This window comes from Narcine bancroftii, chromosome 2 (genome assembly GCF_036971445.1).
Source record: "Narcine bancroftii isolate sNarBan1 chromosome 2, sNarBan1.hap1, whole genome shotgun sequence".
Lineage (NCBI taxonomy): Eukaryota > Metazoa > Chordata > Chondrichthyes > Torpediniformes > Narcinidae > Narcine > Narcine bancroftii.
In genome coordinates, this window is record NC_091470.1 from 148,018,214 (window position 1) to 148,035,337 (window position 17,124).

At 42.3% G+C, this 17,124-nt stretch overlaps 1 long non-coding RNA gene across 4 annotated transcripts in view; it reads right to left on the reverse strand.

The window, feature by feature from the left end:
• Positions 1 to 5,679: 5,679 nt before the first annotated feature.
• The window catches only part of LOC138754349 (uncharacterized), a 40,402-nt gene continuing 28,957 nt past the window's right edge, over positions 5,680 to 17,124 (reverse strand). For 2 of the 4 annotated variants that reach the window (XR_011351683.1, XR_011351682.1), the window contains one exon: positions 14,357 to 16,150. This is a non-coding gene — a long non-coding RNA (uncharacterized lncRNA). Of the gene's footprint in view, positions 6,667 to 10,570; positions 14,116 to 14,356; positions 16,151 to 17,124 lie in introns of those variants that run through there. The other 2 variants (XR_011351684.1, XR_011351681.1) reach the window with 2 other exon arrangements.

The following is a 17,124-nucleotide window of genomic DNA, read 5'->3' on the forward strand; positions in this document are numbered from 1 at the left end:
ATCCCCTTGTGCCTGTCCTATCACTCCAGATGATCGGGCCTGATCGACAAAGCTCTTGATTCCCTGGGTATCCAAAAGATTAATGCATCACTTTATTTCCAGTTAAATGTGAACAAAAGATGGTGGAAAATAAGGAAGAGAATAGTGGTGGAGGGGATCCTGAATTAAGCTTTAATGATTCAAAATGTGTTTTAGCAGTGCAACTGAACACCCACAGAGAGTGACTGGGCCTGTTCTACTGATACCTGGAGTGGTGCCCAGGAGAGGAGAAACTCACAGGAGAATTAGACCCCAAAATGCTCAACAAACTGGAAAAACAGGTCTTTAAACAAGAGACATGTTGTAATGAGTTAATTCAGTCACTTTAAAAGCATAGATTACTCACCTCAAGTCATTTTAAAATGGTTTGCTGTCTCCAAAGACAATATTTGATCTACTCAATTGCTTTCCCAAGTACTGACTTGTACTGACTCCAAGATAAACTTCATCTTGACCTCTTCTGATAGCCATTCCTTGTAGACATTCAGCCAAGGTGAGTGATGTAACCCTGGGAGACACCATATCTGAGTCTGACCCTGTCCTTAATGTCCACAGGCAAGGTTCCTTTTATTGTATTATTATTATATAATAATACATTTATATTTAATTTTTGCCTGCTGTAAGAAAGAAAAAGAATCACCATTAGTATTGTATGAGAGAAAGATAAGCAAAAGAGTGTCCCTTTAGAGTCATTGAGTCTCTCTGAAGGCACTTATTCCATCAAAGAATATTTGGCAAAAACAAAAAGCTAATGTCTAACTTGACTACTTCCTGCTGCTTGGAGAATGGGAGTTTCCTCAGAGTTGGTCAGGGGACAGCCCTCCTCTGATTGGTTGACTTTGTCTCGGTGTGAATGGTGACTTATTTGGGTCTGAAACCGATAGCTATTGCTCTGACCTCCTGACCTTACACACTTCACGTTATTTGGATTGAGCCATGTTACTGAGGCTGATGATGGTGAGGTGACTCCGAGAAACAGCATCCATTTACCAAACCAACAATTATTATGTCACCTTTAACACCAGGGTGTACAGTCTGATGTTTGGAAAAACTGAGTAAAGAGGGGAGATGATTAAATTTCCTGATCATGGAGGTAGGTTTTGTTGGTCATAGAGAAGGGAGAGGGAGGGATGCTCAGGAAAGGTATTTTGGAGTACAGAGTGTAGACATGGAGCAAAGGTTGATCCGTCCCACTTCCCCAGTCTTGACTGCATCTACTTCCTTCAGTCATCGAGCCCTCCAGAGTAGAACATTCCAGAGATTCACCACCCCATGTAAGAATACACTGGTATAGTCCTCAATTTTGTCTTCGTATCTTGTAACTGCATCAGGTTGTTTGAGGCTTTCTCTCTCTTGTGGAATCATCTCATGTCCCTTTCGGATCTCAAAAATTTCAATCAGATTATCCCACATTCTTCTACACTCCAAATAATACAGATCCAACTTTTTGAGCCACTCTCCCATCCCAGAAATGAGCCTAATGATTCATTATTGCCAGTGCCAGTATATCCTTTCATCAGTGCAGAGTTCCGAGGTGAGGCCTTACCAATGCTGTGTACATCTGTAACAACATTTCCATTTGTCTAAACTCCCACCTTCTTGCCATAGAGAACTCGTGATTTGTGCACTAGTATGCCTAGATCTTGCTGTAATTCACTCATTTCCAACTTCTCTCCAGAGTGAAAGGAGGTTCCAAATATCAGTAAGAGTCTAGGTAGTTAAATGCAAGGATGAGGATTCTTTAAATTAAGCAACTGCAAGGGCAGGGGCTCCTTTCATTCGTTCCCTAACTGTGAATGTTGCTGAAAATACCAGCATTTATTTCTCATCCACATTGCCAATATTTATTGCCCATCCCTTGTTCCAACATTTATTGCCTCATCCCTAATTACCCCTGAATTGAGGAAGCACTTAAAAGGCCACCATAATATTGGGGCTTGAATTAGATATAGTATGACAGATTTATATTAGTGAGTCAGGTGGATTTTTACAACCATCTAGTTATGTCATGTTTACTATTACTGAAGCTGGCTTTAATTCCAGATTTATTTGATTAGCTTAATTTCTACAGTTTCCATAGAGGGATTCAAACCAATCAATGGTTCAGACCTTTGGCTCCCAACCCAATTACTTATGAGATATATCACCATAACCCACAATGTAATCAAGCAGAGTGAAGGGAGAAGGACTTCAATGAGATAAGGCAAAGAAGCAGAACTTTGGATGAGCCCTGATTTACCAGCAGAGGAATAGTGGAGGCCAGGGGTTGAGAACATGTAGACCAGGGTTGACAGCAGTGCAATACACAAAAGTGTTGGAGAAACTCAGCAAGTCATGCACCATCTATAGCCAATGTTTCAGGCCTGAGCCCTTCAAGATATGAGAAAAATGTAGGCAGGTGCCTAAATTAAAAGGTGTAGGGAGGAGAAGAGAGTAGGAAGGAAGGGGCAGGGTGAGGAGCACAGGCTAATGGGTAAAAGGTGGATAGGGGTAGGAGTAAAAAGATGAGATGATAGTGGGAGGGGTATCTCTCTGAATGGAGAGTGAAGGGAAGGGAAGGGGCTGGGGATCTGACAGAAGGGGACAGGGCAAAAGAGAGACTTGGGGAGGGTTTTAACACAAATTGGAGCAGTCAATGTCAGCATTGTCTGGTTGAAGAGTGTTCAGACGGAATACTAGGTGTTGTACGTCCAATTCGAAGGTAGTTTGGATTTGGAAGTGCATGAGGACATATATGTTTTTACATAGAACTTGCATGATTTTTCCATTCTTAAGTGTCTCCCTACCTTCCAGGAGAAGCCGTTCATTCAGAAATGATCAAAACTCCAAATATCCATATCACACCATGAGTTCAGACAGAATTCCTGAAGTGTGGTTATTTTTGCAGGCTGGATGTCCTTCCTATTCATTAGCCCATTGTTCATGGATCACCTGCAGTTCCATTTAGACTGCAGGTGATCCATGAAAATAACTAGGGGTCAAGGAGGTGAAATGTTGGAACGGGAATGAGTCCTTATTCCCATTCCAATCTTTTTACACAGACTGCACTCTGGAAAACTGGGAATAATTTCATGGAATGCAGTGGCTGTGCAAAAACATCATAGACGGACATATTGATGTGGGAATGGGGTGTGGAATTGAAATGGTTGGCCTCTGGGAGGTTACTGCAGTAGACAGAGCAAAGGCACTCGACAAAACAATTTCTCAGTCTGGGTCCAGTCTCACTAGTTTAGAGGAGGCCACAACAGGAGCACAGGATGCAGTAGATGACCCCTGCAGTTTTGGAAGCCAAGTTTGGGATCCAAAATGGTGGTGAGGGAGGAGGTGTGGGTGCAGGTGTAGCATTTCCTGTGGTCAGAGTAGTTGGGGTGATTAGTGGGAGGAGATGAATGGATAAGGGAGCCCCTGAGGAAGGTGGAGAGGGGAGGAGAGGGCAAGATGTGTCTGATGGTGGGTGGGAAGCCGTGGCTGAGGGAAGAGCAGAGGTTCTGGTGGTGGAGGTGTAAACAATAAGTAACTTTTGCAGGTGCAACCTACTCAGAAGAATCAAAGCAGGTCGACCAGTTGGTGTAAGTGCTGCTGGAGAGGGAAGGGCCAGGGGTGGGGCTGAGCTGTCGCGGGCCACACCAATGGAGGCAGAGGATGCTGCCGACAACATGGTGTGGTGCATGTCTTAAGCTGCCTCCAGGCACTGCAGCTCAGCAGCAGCTCCCAGTGTACATTCGTGTGGCTCTATGACAGATGACATTTCAGAGAGAGTGCCATGCTGTCTGAGTAACTTCGTTCCAGTTGATGCCTCGTTTTCACTCTCACACCAAAGGCTGCAAAACAGAGGAGCCTGGAACCTGAATGGAAACGGCTGCCATTTTACCGACTCAGGGCTGAGAATATGGGTGTGATAACAGAGTCAGAGAGGTGCAGAAAGGAAATAGGCCCTTAGATCCCGATCTGTGCTCACTCTTCCTCACCCATTTTATTCTTCCCACGTTCCCTTCCTCCAGATTCTACCCACCCCTACACATTAGGAACAATTTACAGTGGGCAATTAACTAAACAACCTGCATTTAGGATGTGGCAGGAGTAATTGGAGAGCTCCCAGCAAACCCATGGGTCACAGTGAGAAATTGCACACACCTGCCACTGGAGGTCAGTATTGACCCTGGGTCACTGGAGCTGAAATCAAAACCAGAAATGCTGGGGAAACTCAGCAGGTCTCACCATGTCCATAGGAGGTAAAGATATATTATCCACATGACAGTAAGGGAATGGATGTGGAATTGAAATGAGTGGCCATTGGGAGATCAATGCTATTGCAGAGGGCAGAGGCAAAGTGAGCACTGAAGTGATCTCCCAGTCTGCATCCAGTCTCCCTGATGTAGAGGAGACCACAATGGGAGCAATGGATGCAGATTTCTGTCCATGGTCTCATGCACTGCCAGACTGAGACTACCCGCAAATTGGAGAAAAGCCACCTCATCTTCCATCTGGGCACCCTCATCGACCTCTGGTTTCCGCCCCCATGTTCTTCCCTCAGACTCCTTTCCTCTAGCTCTGTCTCTCTTTTTCTCTTCCCTTTTCCCTCTGTCTCTTTCACAGAGCCAAAATCAATTCTCACCTTCCCTCTTATCATATCTAATTAACATCTTTTGTCTGTTGGCTGGGCTCCTCCCCCTCCCATTCTTCCCCTGTTCTCTCCCAGTCTTTAATTCAGATTCTGTGTTTTTTCACTCATACCTTGAAGAAGGACTCAGACCCAAAATGTCAGTAATACACCTTTACCTCCTATGGACACTGCGAGACCAGCTGAGTTCCTCCAACTTTTATGTGTTTTCACTACAAATCATAGCATCTACAGACTTCAGTGATTGACTCCTCTGGAAGGCAGCAGCAGCTGAGCTACAGGAGTGGTGTTTACCAGTGCCCAGTGAGAAATTCACCCGGCATCAGAACAGAAGGTCTTGAGTACAAGAACTCCATGTCCTTGGGCGGAAGAAATCTGATGTAGCAGACATCGCTGTACGTGATTGAGAGATTTCTACCTTGGCCAGCTGCCAAGGTGTGAAAAATGAGTCCCCAGCTTCTTCCCAAGTGGATCTTAAAGATCCTAGGACATAATTTAAAGGAGATTAGAGAAGCTTTCTCAAATTTCTTAACAGCAGTCATCTTTCCACCACTTCAATAGTTATCTAGTTGTGTTAGAAGTTCATGGAAGATCAGTGGGGTAAAAGGCAATATTCTTAACTGATTTGAAAGTGTTAATATAAAAATATTGTCTCCATTGTCTGTGGTCTCTAAAAAAAAGGATGGGAGACTTAAAATAAGGAGGCATTTATTCACAAGTGGGATGAGGGTATATTTCTTCACGCAGACTCAGATATTTCCATTTGTGGACATTCTGCCTTGAGGAGATGCAGCCTTTTAAAACCTAGAAGGAAGCCATTGAGATCATTGAGTCGATTCTGAACCTCAGATCAGGCCCATCAATCTGTTTATTTTACTGAACCAATTCTGTTCTCCTGGCTCCTGGTCATGCAGTGTATTAGGAATGCTTACAGTAGCTAATCAACTTACTACTGGATTGAAACACCGTGATTGAATTAAAAAATTACTGGAGAAAATCGCCAGGTCAAACAGTGTACTTTATGTAGCAAAGATAAAGATACATAACCAAAGTTTCGGGCATCAGCCCTTCATCAAGGTATGAATAAAATGTTGGCAGGTTCCCGAACAAAGCTTTATTTTGTGCCATCCAGGCAATCCAACTCATAGAGCAGGTAGTGTAATGATAACAGATACTCACAACAAACAAGACCACAGTGGAGGGAGTCATGTACAAAAAGATAGTGCAGGGAAGTGAGAAAAGAAAGTATAGTTGTAAGACAGTGCAAGGGCATCATCTTTTGCCATTATGTAATCTATTCGGGAGTAGAAAAGAAACTGTCCTTGAAAGTGGAGATTCATTTATTTTAGCACAAGTATTTTGTAGAAGGAGGGAGAAGAGAGTGTGACCAGAGTGGGAGGTGTCCTTTAATATTTTAGCAGTTTTCCTGACAGCAAGAGGTATGGACAGAGTTGATGGTTTGCATGCTGGTTTGAACTGTATTTATCACTCTCTGCAGTTATTTGTGGTCTTGGGCAGATTAGTTCCCAGACCAAGCTGTGATGTATCCAGACAGGGTACTTTCTATGGGTGCATCTGTGAAAGTTGGTAAAGAGACTTTGGGGACATGCTGAATTTCCTCAGGGTTTTAAGATCTAAGACTGGGTCGAGGCAAATTGGCTTATGGCAGTCGAGTTCCTTACTCTTATCCATTTCAAACAATGATTTCAATGTCCATTTCCCCCAACAGAGGCTCACCTCTGTATATAATTTCTGCAGTAAATGGAATTATCCTGGGGATAATCACTAAAAACAGATATTTACTCAACAAAGTTAATTGTCCTGTGCAGCAAAAAAAAAGCAGAGCTAAGAAATGGATGAGTTAATCATTTCCCACAACAATTACACACAAATCCTGCAGGTGTGGACCTGTTACATTTTCTCTTGAATGCTGTCTCAGACATGATAACTGACGGCTTCATGGAATATAGCAATTCTTTTCTTTTCCAATATGAATTATAAAAGAGCTGGAAGGAAACAGACAAGATGAGAGGTGAGAGGTAATGGTCACCTTTGGTAAACATTGGAGGCTTTCGGAGAGGGGGTTTAACCTGGGGCGAGTCTTTGGTTTTGAATATTTTATTTTTGATTTTCAAAGACTCGTATAGATTCAGACAATAATACACTTTTCTTACAACACTTAGGTGTAACGTAGAGACCGTTTTCTCCCTCCGCTCCCCCTCATGCTCTGCACAACTGAGAATAAAGTTATGTAAGTTATACAAATACAAAAAAACACAAATCCCAGTGAGATCAATGACCCTTGCAAAAAAACTAAAAAATAAACTGAAAAAAAAACCCAGGTACTTAAATAAAAGGGAGCAGGGGATTTAAACGAGAGCCCGTTGTCTGCGCCATGTCCCATTTCTTAGAGCCTAATTGTTTTCCTGCTGGGACGGGCTGTTTCATCCCCTTTATTCCAAAGGGGTAAAATTATATCTGTGTACCTATGTGTTCCAAATAAGGTTGCCGTACTCTAACAAAAGTGTCATGCTTCCTCCTTAAATTGTACGTGATTTTCTCTTGAGGAATGCAGCTCTGTATTTCTATATTCAATCGTGTAATATTTAGTTGGGAGTCAGACTTCCACGTAACCACTATACACTTCCTGGCTACTGACAAGGTAACCTTCATGAACTGAATTTGTAATTTGGACAGTCTAAAACATACCCAATGTCTCCCAGAAGGTACACTTCTGGATCCTGTGGAAAATCCACCTTTGTAATCTTTTTCAGAATGTCCCCCAAGTCCTCCCAGAAAGATCTTACCCTTGTACACAGCTAGGTGGAGTGGACAAAGATTCCAATCTCCACACCAAACCTAAAGCACATTTCTGAGATTTCTGGTTTAAATTTATGTAATTTCTGTGGAGTGAGGTACAGCTGGTGCAAGAAATTGTATTAATAACTGTTGTCATGCTGTCCAGACACAGGTCTGGCCACCACTTCTCGTGGATTGTTGTGCGCAGGTCCGTCTCCCAATGTTTCCTCGGACTGTATAAGGCCAACTTTGGGCTCTCACTTTGGAATATGGAATATATTATAAATGTAAACTTACATACATTCCCCCTTTGAATTAGAATCTCTATGTCACTACACACAGCAGGGTCATAGATGGTCCCTTAAAAAAGATCTTAGCTGCAGATAGCAGAAGAATGTTCTATTAGACAAATCATATTTATTCCTCAATTGCTTGAATGACATGAGCTACCCTTGCTTGTAACAATCCTCAATACACCTTATCCCTTTCTGGCTCCAGGTGCCCACAGATGCTATTGTCCATAGTCATTGGTATTGTTGTTCTAGGTCAAGGGCATTTTGGGAGATAGCCCCACCTTCAGTCCAATAAATTGATTTATTCTGTGCCGTGTCTGAAGTACGTGCTTTAGTGTGGGGTTATCCATTTTCTTTGAAATTAATTTAGTGTCCTATTCATATATATAAACTCCCCTGCTATCTTTTCATCTACCACATGCAATCCAATTTGTGCCCAGGAGGGGGGCTCCCCTCCTACAAAGAGTGAGGCAATAAGCCTTGCCTAGGCTGCCCAGTAATATTTTTTGAAATCTGACAATTTTAAACCCCCCAGTTTGTACTCTCGAGTCAACTTTTCCATAGAGATTATAGTCACTTTACCATTCAACAGGAACATTCTGACACATCCGTTCAGCATCTTAAAGAAGTCATGGGACAACAAAATGGATAACGACTAAAATAGATATTGTAGCCTCAGCATCCCGTTCATTTTAACACAGTTAACTCTGCCCACCAAAGTTATGGGCAGAGTTCTCCATCTACTGAGGTCTCCCCAGTCTTCCAGAGCAAAGAGAGATAATTGACCTGGGGCTAGTCTTGTGTAAACAGTACATCCCCTAACACAACCTTGACAAAGGGCTCAAGCTCGAACAATGGTTATCCTTTACTACGTGACCTGCTGAATTTCTCCAGCTCTTTGTGTATTGCACTCAACCCCTGATTTTCTTGTTTAACTCAAGTTAAGGCAATTGATAGTTAAAGCAGAAGATGAAACAAACCTAGGTTGGAGAATAAAATTGGTTCATGATGCCTGTTTATAACATTTATAGTTACTTTTAACTCTGATCTGATCAGATAGATCAGCTTGTTGAATGGTGTCATAACCTTGCACGCAATGTTAGCAAAACCAAAATGATTGTGGAAATCATCTTGAAATCAGGGGAACAAGAAGCTGTCCTCATCAAGGGGTCAACAGTGGAGAGGACCTTTAAAGTCAAGAACTTTAAATTCCTGGGTTTCAGTATTTCCGAGGATCTCTCCTGGAGCCTCCATGTCGATGCAATCGTGAAGAAAGCTTGCCAAAGGATATACTTTGTGAGGAGTTTGAGGACATTCAGTTCATCACTGAAGACTCTTGAAAACTTCTATAGGTGTATCGTGGAGAGCATTCTGGCTGGTTGCATAATTGTTTGGAACGGAGGTGCCAACGTTCAGGACAAGAAAAATTAACTCGGCCTGGGACATCACGGGCATCAGCCTTCATTCCATGGAGGCCATCAGCCTTCATTCCATGGAAGACATCTACAAGAGGCAGTGTCTTAAGAAATCAACCTCCATCCTTAAGTATCCCCACCACCCAGCTATGCCCTCTTCAGTCTGCTAGCATTGTGAAAAAGATACAGGAGCCTGAAGACGAGCACTCAGCAACACAAGGACAGCTTCTTCCCCGCTACCACCAGATTCCTGAATGAACAATGAACTAAAGATGCTGCCTTATTTTGACTTTCTTTTTCTTGCACTATTTTGTCAGGTGGGTTATATAAACATTTGCACAGTGATGATGCCATATAACCATATACCATATAACCATATAACCACTTACAGCACAGAACAGGTCAGTTCGGCCCTACTAGTCCATGCCGTAACAAATCCCCACGCTCCTAGTCCCACTGACCAGCATCCGGTCCATACCCCTCTAGTCCTCTCCTATCCATGTAACTATCTAGTCTTGTAACCAATGATCCCGCCTCGACCACGTCTGTCGGAAGCTCATTCCACATCCCCACCATCCTTTGCGTAAAGAAATTTCACCTCATGTTCCCCTTATAATTTTTCCCGTTCAATCTTAAACCATGCCCTCTAGTTTGAATCTCCCCCACTCTTAATTGAAAAAGCCTATCCACGTTTACTCTGTCTGTCTCTTTTAAAATCTTAAACACCTCTATCAAGTCCCCTCTCAATCTTCTACGCTCCAGAGAAAAAATCCCCAGTCTGCACAACCTTTCCCTGTAACTCAAACCTTGAAATCCTGTCAACATTCTCGTGAACCTTCTCTGCACTCTCTCTATTTTGTTAATTTTATGACATATTCATGGCAATAAATTCTGATAATTGGAAGAATGTGTTATAATAATTGAAAGTTTTAAGATCTTAAACCAAACCAAAGTAGGCAAAACTATCCCAGCTAACATTTAAAATGTAAATATTGATTATTTTCAACATCTTGTTCCCTTCTGAGCTGCAAAGTTGAGTGCACTGAATGTTTTTTTTTTCCTCTCTTTCCTTGGCATGAGTTCTCATTAATAAATTAATTGAATTCAATTGAATCCACGTGTTGCACACGAGTCAGGCGGAGCGCTGCCAGATGGGGCCCCAGTGAGCAGCAAAACAAACCAGCTAGCCTTGCTGAGAGTTGTCATTATCCATGACTTGTGTTAATGAGAGCTAATTTCTCTCTCCCAGCACGTGCCATTTCTTCTCCCAGTCTATTAACAGATGGCCTATCATGTGCCTTTGAAATTCAAAGGTATTGCATGTTGAAATTCCTTAATTTCTTTAATTTCTGTTTAGCAACCAACTTGATCATTTATTTCATCACATCTATTATAACTGCCTCCTTTACATTACGTTTAGAGGATTTTCACCAACAATACATTCAATATTGATAGAAATAGAATTTAGAATGAAACCATCTCTCTCCCAGTGGGAATTAAGAAGTGGCTTGCCACTATCTTCTCCAGGTCAATTAAGGATAACCAATGATATAGGGGTCTGTGGAAACCACCTCTGGAGTATTGTCCACAGTTCTGATCTCAATTGGAAAATTGTAGTGGAAAATCACTGGATTGTTTTCAAGGATGGTAGGTCTAATGAATCACTTGAATTTGAGAGTAGATCTTATTGAAACTTGCACAATTCTTCTGGGGCTGGATAGGCTGGATGCAGGAAGGATGCTTTTCCTGATTGAGGAGTCCAGAACTAGGACTCAGAATAAAGGATATGGCATTGAGGAGCATTTTACATGATAAGTGGTGAATTGTCTACCCTGGACTCTGTGGAAGGTGAGTTATTAAGTTAATTCAGAAGAGACAGGGGATAGATCTGTGTTTTCTAAAAGAATGGAGGGGTATGGGGAAGTTCAGGAGAATAGGCGGCATGGTTAACTTAATGATTAGCACAATGCTGTGACAGCAATCAGGACGCTGGGTTCGAATCCCACGCTGTCTGTAAGGAGTTTGTACATTCTCCCCATGTCTGCATAGGTTTCCTCCTACCATTCAAAATATTACGAGGGTTGTAGGTCAATTGAGTATAATTGGGCGGCATGGGGTCATGGGCCGGAAAGGCCTGTTACCGTGCTGTATGTCTATTTTTTTTAAATTAAAAAATGCTGCTGCTGAGGTAATGAAACTTGGAGAAGGATTGAAATGTCATATCACCTTCTCTTCCTCCTATTTCTTGTGTTTCAATGCTGGCCTTTCCATCAGGAGTGCACAGAAGAGAAAATAAAAACTAGAAAAGAAAATGTTAACAGAAGTAGAGTTTGACAATAGGAGTAATTGAGATTTTTTAAAATTAATACATTTTTCCATTTGTAGATAATGGCAAGAATAAGAGGAAGGAATTAATTTGTATTTATACAAATGCGGCCTAATTTGGAGTTCTGTGTGCAGTTCTGGTCGCCTAATTATAGGAAGGATATAAACAGAGTGGAGAGAGTGCAGAGAAGGTTTACCAGAATGTTATCTGGGTTTAAGCATCTAGAGTATAGGGAGAGATTGGACAGATTAGGTCTTTATTCTTTGGAGCATAGAAGGTTGAGAGGGGATTTGATAGAAGTATTTAAGATTATGAAAGGGATAGACAGAGTGGATGTGGATAGACTATTTCCGTTAAGTGGAGGAAAGATTAAAACAAGAGGACATGAGTTAAGAATTAAGGGGCAGAGGTTTAGAGGTAACATGAGGGGGAACTTCTTTACTCAGAGAGTGGTAGCCGTGTGGAATGATCTTCTGGGAGAAATAGTGGCGGCGGAGTCAATTGTATTATTTAAGAAAAGGTTGGACAGGTATATGGATGAGAAGAAGATGGAGGGTTATGGGCATTGTGTGGGGAGGTGGGACTAGAAAGGGGTGTTTGGTTTGGTGCGGACTAGAAGGGCCTAATGGCCTGTTTCCGTGCTGTAATTGTTATGTTATGTTATGTTATGACATATGGCACCTCCAGACCAGGCAGTGATGCAACCTACCAGTACCTTTCACATTAAAATTTCCAAGGTTCATTAAAACTAATGAGGGGCAGCAAGGTGGCAGAGATAGTAGAGCTGTTGCCTCATGATGAGACTCCTGTCACAGGAAACCTGGTTTGAATCCTGACCCTGGGTCCGGCAGTGTTTAAGTTTGCGTGCTCTCCCTATGACTATGTGGGTTTCCTTCTGGTGCTCCAGCTTCCTCACACACCGCCAAGGTGTGCAAGCTGGTTGGTTAATTGTCTGCTGTAAATTGCCCCTGTTGTGTAGGTTAGTGGTGGAATCTGAGAGGAGTTGATGAGTCAGAAAAAAAAATGGGATGAAGATAGGATTGTTGTAAATGAATGCTTGATGGTTGGCCTAGGCCCATTGGATTAAGGGCCTGATTTTGTACTGTACCACTCAGTTGTAATTGAAATGTTGTGCTGTACCATTCAGTTGTAATTGAAATGTTATGGAATCAGAGGAGAGAATATAATTGCTGGTCTTTGACACTCAGTTGGATTACCATCACCTGGTCTTCACTATCAACATCCTAGGAGTTATCATTGATTAGAAAGGTAACTGGGCCAGTAACACAAATACTATCAATCAGAATTGTGGTATCCTGTAAGTGACATATGAACATAAGAAATAGGAACACGATTCAGTCATCTGTCCCATCAAGCCAGCTCCACCATTCAATGGAATGTTGTGTGCTGGGAGCCAAAAACAGAAGCACAGGCAGATACAGGATAGAAAGTCAACTAGACGTATGCCAGAGCATCCAATTTCATTGACCCAACTGCCATCTGGACGTTTCCATCAGCGAGGAGGGGATCCAATTCCCTATTGGAAGTGATTCCCTATTGGAAGCCATATCATGGCTGATATGATTATCATCTCCACCTTTCTGGCTTTTCCCCATGTTCCTTAATTCCCTTACTATGCAAAAATCTATCCGACCTTGTCTTAAATATATTTACTGAGGTTGCCTCCACTGCTTCAACAGGCAGCAAATTCCACAGATTTACCACCCTCTGGGAAAGCTGTTCCTCTTCATCTCTGTCCTAAATTCATTACCCCGAATCTTGAGGCTATGACTCACCTGCCAACTTTCCAAAGCCTTTCCATCTTCTACAAGGCATATATCAAGAGTCACTCTTCACCAAATGTGCCCAACTCCAACAGCATTCAAGCATTTCAGCACCAGCCAGGATTAAGCCAGTTATTTGGCGCTCCATTTTTGCCACCCTAAACATTCACTGCCTCCACTATTTAGCCCACACTGTCCACTCACCTTTCCAACAACACTTCCAATGGCTTCAGGTATGTTTTGGAATACCCCCATCCACTCACCTTTCCTAATCACTTGGTCCGCACAGGTGAGAACAATTGGGCTGTGAGAACTGCAGCATTTCAAGAAAGCAGATCACTACCTGTCTCCAGGGAAATAACATCCAGATTGCCAAAATAATGCAAAATAAGTGTCAAAGAACACTTATTTGAGAGGAGAGAAGTTTGGGGAAATCTAGATCATTAAACTAAACTAGTTCTGATTAAAATTTTAAATAATTTTCATTTCAGTAAGTGGCCAATACTTCAGAAATCTTTGTTGAAGGGCTGAAGCCTGGGACGTTGGCTATGTATCTAAATCTTTGCTACATAAAGTACACTGTTTGACCAGCTGAGTTTCTCCCGCGTTGCGTTTTTGTTTCAGAATACAATGCCGTCCAGATTATATTTCAGAAGGAAGAAGGGAAAGCGGGAACCTTTTGCCTTGTAACGGTATTGTGAAAGGAATTGGAAATAGTGAATTTTCAGAAGGACTTTCATGGGCGAGATCAGGAGCTGAGCGGTGGCTGCCGGCTTCTGGTGACGAGCAGACGGGGCTGACTCGTGCCTTCTATTTCAATCAGTAGTCCCAGTGAGACCTGGTGGCATGAAGAGGGGGAAGAGAATGGATAAGAATGTTCTTATTCTTGCCAATAAAACGAATCTGGGATTAACCCCGAGTATTTTATGCAACCAAATGCACCTATTCAGCAGTCGGCTTTCACATGTATTTGCTTAGGTATTGTGCTTTGCAATATGCATCTTATAAAACATTTTGTATTTATTAAATTATTGCAGGTTAAAAAATGCACAACACTTTAAAACTCAGTGTAACGGTAATAATAATTGATTTTAATTAACAATAAAGGAAAATCCACAATTTGCTTCGCATTGTGAACCTTTTTTTAATTGTACGGCTAACAAAATCGGGGTCTGTTTTGACATCAAAGGCGATATTTAAAATCAGAAAGCGGTTATGTCCAGGCTGCAGGGACAGATGTTTATTTTTTCGTTAGCGTGGATTTTAGCTTGGACAGCTGTTCATTCGGGGACAGGTTTAATGCCGGTTGGGTGAAAATGAAAACTGGCCAAAGATTTGGCTAATAACTTCACAAACTTCTGCCTGCGATAAAATGCGCATTAAACTCGATACGCTACAGAATATTTAATCAGGAGCGAAATGAAAACATCTCTCTTCAAACTTAATATACTTGCTCTGATCCCCAGAGTCACTCCATAGAGCTGGGAGATTGCACTCTTTTGAAAATATTCCTACAAAACGTTGAGATATAATTACTCTCTCTTAATTTCTTTTCCCCGAACATTTTGCAAAATACTGAGCAGCTGAGGGGATTCGGCGGGCCAGGCAGCATCCCGGGGTAGAAATGGGCAGTCAACATTTCGGTCGCGATTGGCCCTTAGATATAAGGTGGTGCGTTGTTTGGAATGAATTTTAAAGAGAAACCTGTAATATCCGGCGGTTTAATAACTGTGAGATGTTGAAGTTGTGGTTTTGGATGACCGGGATAAAATAACCATGGGCTAGTTCGAGTTGTCCCTTAGTCTTGTCTCGTGCCTGATTGTACTCATGCCTCTGCCTTTCTCAGTGAAGTTCACAAGAACGCCACTTGCTCATTCCTAACGTCCATCGACAGTACCCTCCATAATGTTTGGGACAAAGACGCATTTTCCTTTATTTTCCCCAGTGCTCCACACTTTTATATTTATAATCAAACAATTCACATGTAATTAAAGTACACATCCAGTTTTTATTCCTGTTTCCGAGCTGTAATTGTTATGTTAATTGTTATGTTATTTGTATACATTTTGGTTTGATGTAGAAATTATAGCACTTTTGAGACACCGTCCCCTCATTTCAGGGCATCATAATGTATGTTTCATTGCTTCATTGGTTCAGGTATAAGAGAGCTAGGCTTGCTTCTAAGCTTTTGATCTGTGAATTGTTTCATTACAATTTTAAAACTGTTGAACACAGGGGCAAATAAAGGAGTGTCTTTGTCCCAAACATTAATGGAGGGCACAGTATATTAAAGGCCGGGCGTGGGAATGAATTCCCAATTAATTCCTACTGGTTTAAGTGCTCCCTCCCATTCTTGGTTTTCACGGACGAAATGGCTTCCCTATTAAGGGAAGAAGTTTTAGGGGAGACACAAGCTTTTTAAACAGACAATGTGGGTGTCTAGAATGTCTTGCTGGGGGGGGGGGGGTGTGGTGGAGGCTGGATGAATGGGGCATTTAAGAGACGCTTCGATATGTATGAAAGAAAAATAGAGGATGATGAGGTGGGAAGGTTTTCGGGGTTTTTTTTTGAGGGAGGTGAGGGGTAGGAATATAAAGGTCGGCACAATATCGAGGGTCGAAAGGCCTGTGCTGTATTGTTCTTTGTTATACGGGTGACTTGATGAAGATACCTCGATGACAGACTCAACCAGAAACATTGGTTATGTATCTTTATCTCTGTGTAGTTTATATCTACACAGTTTGACCAACGGAGCTTCTCCAACATTGTGTTTTTACTTCAATCACGGACTCTGCAGACTTTTGTGTTTTACTGGTGACTGCGGAGGGGAAATTGTCTGAAGTAAGAGAATATTTCAGTCTTCATATATCGCCCTGGCAAGAGTAAAATTTGGGTAGAACATATTTAATAGGCGAACATACGCCTCGCCCTCACCTTCCCCACAACCACCTCAGAAGACACCGAGCTAAAGATTTGCCGGACCCATCCACACACGCGGTTTAATTTCAGGGCGGTTTTGACAATAGGTGGAGCACCCACATCGATTTCTAACCCTTATAACTGCTGAAGTATTCGTTCTGTCGGAAGCTCAAAGTTTGTGGCGATGAGGTCTCTCCTTCTAGAGCCAACGCTGAAGTTTTACGCTTTCAATCCTTGTGCTCGACTCATCTTAAATTAAATCACACGCTTTTCTCTCACTTCCTATGACATTTACTGTACCTAACCCACAACGTCGCGCGTTACCCCACTCTTCTGGCTCCTGGAACGTCCCTCGAGGAACGAGGGCCAATCGCAAGCAAATGGGACCAGTTTAGGGAGGCAGGCACCTTGGTCGTTGTGGGCATTGGACCGAATGGATCAATTTACCAGATATATGACCGTGGTCATAGAAGAGGGTTGTGTTAAAGTCTTGGCCAGTTATTCTCAACCTTTTTCATTTCACTTACCATGGCATCTCTGACCAAACTCACAACCTCGACCACCAAAAGGGTCAGGAGGTGTCTGGAAACGCAGCGTTTCATCTCAAACGATGCATTAGCCTCAGTTGGAAATAATTTGTGGGTATGAATTTGGGAATTTCGTACCGATCCGCAGACAAAACGGAGGAACTGGAAGGACCCAGCCAGCTACAAAATGGAGAGAAGGCGTTGCCATTTCTCTCCACAGAGGCTGCCTTACCTGTTGAGTACCTTCCAGTTCCTCTGAGAAAAGCTGATGGACTGCAGTTGTTCAGGAAGGCGGTTCTCAATGTGGCGTTGGGTTCAAGTCCCTTCAAACATTTGACATCTTTGTCAACCACGTCTAAAAGTAACGTTCTGAGGTTTCTTTGCGTTCCCTCTTTCTTATT